Source organism: Cervus elaphus, chromosome 29 (assembly GCF_910594005.1).
Source record: "Cervus elaphus chromosome 29, mCerEla1.1, whole genome shotgun sequence".
NCBI lineage: Eukaryota > Metazoa > Chordata > Mammalia > Artiodactyla > Cervidae > Cervus > Cervus elaphus.
The window spans coordinates 1,401,936-1,406,109 of NC_057843.1; the positions used below are offsets into that span (position 1 = coordinate 1,401,936).

The window sequence follows — 4,174 nt, forward strand, 5'->3', positions numbered from 1 at the left end:
AAATTTTGTTTCAAGAAAATATATGCTTATTTTAATAGCAGGAATGGAAGAACCAAAAAAATTCAGTTTCAAATATAATCACAAACACAAGAAAAAATAAATTTAAAATTGCCATTCAAAAATAAACTTAAAATGGCCAATTAGGTGAGTGAGTGAGTGATAGTCACTCAGTCATATCCAACTCTTCGAGACCCCACAGACTGTAGCCTGCCAGACTCCTCTGCCCATGGAATTCTCCAGGCAAGCATACTTGAGTGGGTTGTCATTGCTACCCAACTGTAGTTTTGATTTGCATTTCACTAACAATTAGTGATATTGAGCATGTTTTCATGTTTTTTTTTTTTTATTATTATCGGTATGTCTTCTTTGGGGAAATATCTATCCATCTTCAAAATATCTACAGGCAATGCATGCTAGAGAGGGTATGGAGAAGAAAGAGCCCTCCTATCCTGTCGGTGGGGATGTGAGCTGGTGTAACCTCTATGGAGAACAGTATGGAAGTTCCTTAAAGCAAATAAAACTGCAGCTGCCGTGTGTGCTTCGTTGCTCATTCACGTTTGATTCTTTGCAAACCTGTGGACTGTCACCCACCAGGCTCCTCTGTCCATGGGGACTCCTTCCAGTGATCTTCCCCACCCAGGGATCAAAACCAGGTCTCCTGGGCAACTTTACCAGCTGAGTTACTGGGGAAGCCCACCTGGACATATATCTGAAGAAAACCATAATTTCTAAGAATACATGCACCCCAGTGTGAATTGCAGCACAATTTGCAAAAGCCTGGACATGGAAGCAACTTAAATGTCCATCAACAGAGCAAGGGATAAAGAAGATATGGTACGTATGTACAGTGGAATATTACTGAGCCATAAAAAAGAATTAAACAATGCTCTTAACAGGAACAGGGATGGACCTAGAGACTGTCAAAGTGAGTGAAGTAAGTCAGAAAGAAAGACAAATATATCATATCCCTTATGTGGAATCTACAAAAATTGTACAGATGAACTTGTTTGCAAAACAGAAATAGAATTACAGATATAGAAAAGAAACTTACGATTGCCAAGGGAGGAAAGACAGATGAGTGCATTGGGAGGTTGGGACTGACCTACCCACGCTGTTGTGTGTAAAACAGATGCCTGAGGAGAACCTGCTGTAGGGCACAGAGACCTCTCCTCAGTGCTCTGTGGTCCCCAGATGGGAAGTGAATCGGAAAAACAGTGGGTATTTGTATATGTGTAACTAATTCACTTTGCTGCATGGCAGGAAACTAATGCAATATTGTAAAGCAACTATACCGCAACAAAATTAATAAAAGCAATTGTGATGAAATTTAGGGGCAGTGGGAGGTAGGATGGGCTTCCCAGTTTGTGCTGGTGGTAAACAACCTGCCTGCCAATGCAGGAGAAGCCAGGGCCCCTCTTCCATCCGAGGATCAGTAAGATCCCCTGGAGGAGGGCATGGCACCCCACTCCAGTATTCTTGCCTGGAGAATCCCATGGACAGAGGAGCCTGGTGGGCTACTGTCCACGGGGTCACAGAGCATCAGACAAGACTGAAGTGACAGCATGCACGCATGTGTGGGAGGAGAATGGCCTCAGAATAGCTCAGTGGTGTGGACAATGCACTTTTAGAGAATAATTATGCCAAATGTTCAACATGAAGCTATTTGCACTTCTGAGAAATAAAATTTCTCTGTCTTAAAGAGTTCATGTTGGAATCATGCTGATTCCATTTACATGAAACTGTAGGAAATAAGCAGTCAGACATGACTGAAGCACCTTAGAATGCAGCATGCATGTAAGAATCACAGAGCAACCCACAATAACAGGAACCAAATTGGTGGCTGCCCAGGGTCAGTGGAGGAGGAATCTCGGGGAAAGGGACAAACTCGTTCAGCATTTTCACTGTGGTGATGTTTCAAAACTTATCAAATTGAGTACTTTAAATATGTACAGTTTAAAAAAATCATTTCTATCAATTTGAAACAAAAATGAAAAGGAATGAAATTGCTTTAATGATGACAATACAATAACTTGTTAGCTTTTACATTTTCATTTTGTTGATTTTAAAATTAAGCATATTATGCTGCCAACTCTTTCTAAAAAGGCTATGCATGCTATAACAATGCTGAAAATAATGTTACTAATTAGGTGTAATAGTCAACGCTCATGAAGCGCTTGGTTTGTACTATGAACTATGTAAGCCTTTTATAGTCATAATTTTATTTAATCTTCACAATCAGTCCAGGACAAAGGAACTATTACTATTGTAGATGAAGAAACCAAGGAAAAGAGACATGAAATATAATAATTTACCCAATAACAACTATTACTTGGAAAAACTAAAATTGTTACCCAAACTGTGTGAAGGAAGAGTCCTTGTTTCTAATCACAACTGATATAGAACAAGCAAGGAATTATAATGGCAGGAAAGAGCTCCAGTGAACTAAACTGATACAGTGTCAGTATTGGTTGTCACCAAGGGTTCAATGTCAAGGTTGTTCTGCTGGTGCTATTCTTTGAGCTGAATGCAAGAAGAAGAGTGTTAGGAAGATTATTCAGAGTGTTAAAAAAAAAAAAGAAAAGTCTTGCTATTAAACTTTGCCATATTTTCCAGATTATCTATGCAGCAAACTTGAAATATAAGATACCAAATGTTGATCTATCTTAGTATGATCCATATGACACAGAATTCAGATAAAGTCATTATGCCTGATGTTCCATTTCTTTAATTTTAAAAATGTATGTTCAAACAGGTTAAGATATCTCTGTCTCAGTTTCTCTCTGTCTTTCCTTGTTTGTCTGTCTCTTTCTCCTTTTAAAATTGAATACCTCCAAATTTTTTAAAAAATGCCTTTCATGTGTAAATCACCAATAATGAAACAATGGGAGACATATTGAGTAAATATGAACACTGGAAGTGAGGAATTTGACACTATTATTTATCAGCATTTTGACTCTAGATAAGCCATAATTCCAAGTCCTCTGATTCCTCCCTGTCCTTTTTTTCAGTTATTTGACAGTCAAATGGAACTTTTCTATAATTCTCTTCAGTGCATTCTTTACTTCCTGATTCCTCGAGCTATAGATCAATGGGTTTAATATGGGAATCACTACCACATAGAATACTGAAGCAAATTTGTCTGTGTTCAGAGAATGGCTTGAATTGGGCAGGAGGTACATAAAAATGATTGTTGCATAAAAATGGAGGTGAGATGGAAAACACAGGTAGAAAAGGCTTTTTGCCTTCCTTCAGCAGAATGGATCCTCAGAATGGCAAAGAGAATGAGATCATCCTCAGAATGGCAAAGAAATGATCATGATCGGTAGAGAGCAAAGGGTGTTGAACCCAGCAGTGGTTAACAGCATCAGCTCTTTGACTTGAGTGTCAGAGCAAGCCAGCATGACCAATGGAACGTCATCACAGTAGAAGTGGTTGACCCTATTGGAGCCACAGAAAGACAAGAGGAATGTTGCGACTGTCTGTGCAAGACCAACAATGAATCCATAAATATATGTGCTAGCAATGATCCGATTGCAGAGTTTTTTAGGCATGAGAATGGCAAAGAGTAAAGGGTTGCAAATGGCAACATACCAGCCATAGGCCATGATTGAGAGCAAATACTGTTCACAAACTACAAATGTGATGAAGCAGCACACCTGAATGGCACATGCATAAAATGTTATACTTTTAACTTCACACAGAAAATTCACCAAGGTGTTTGGGGTGACAGACGAAGTAAAGAAAAATCAATAAAAGCCAGATGGCTGAGAAAAAAATACACGGGTGCGTGAAGTTGTGGGCTGACCTGTATTAGCACAATCAAACCAAGATTATCCAGGACACTAAACAGATTACTAGGAATATACCAAAGATAGTAGCTCAAAGTTCTGGATTATCTGTGAGTCCCAAGAGGATAAACTCAGACACTGCAGAATAATTGCCTTTTGCCATAGTAGAGAATTATTTATTGTTTTTAACAATAAAACTCCCTAGAGCACAGTCCGAGTATTCTTGTCTTCCTTAGAGATAATCAAGCAGATGTTGGGAACTGATTCTGATCTACCCTGATCTTATGTTGGACACATTCAAAGGAGACTCTCCATGAAAATTCTGGTTTCACCAGATCTGAAAGAGACACGTGCACCCCAATGTTCATCGCAGCACTGTTTATAAT

The 4,174-nt window shown here is 38.9% G+C and overlaps 1 pseudogene; it reads right to left on the bottom strand.

Moving 5' to 3' along the window:
• Window positions 1–3,008: 3,008 nt before the first annotated feature.
• Window positions 3,009–3,951, bottom strand: LOC122686015 (annotated as a pseudogene).
• Window positions 3,952–4,174: the final 223 nt, after the last annotated feature.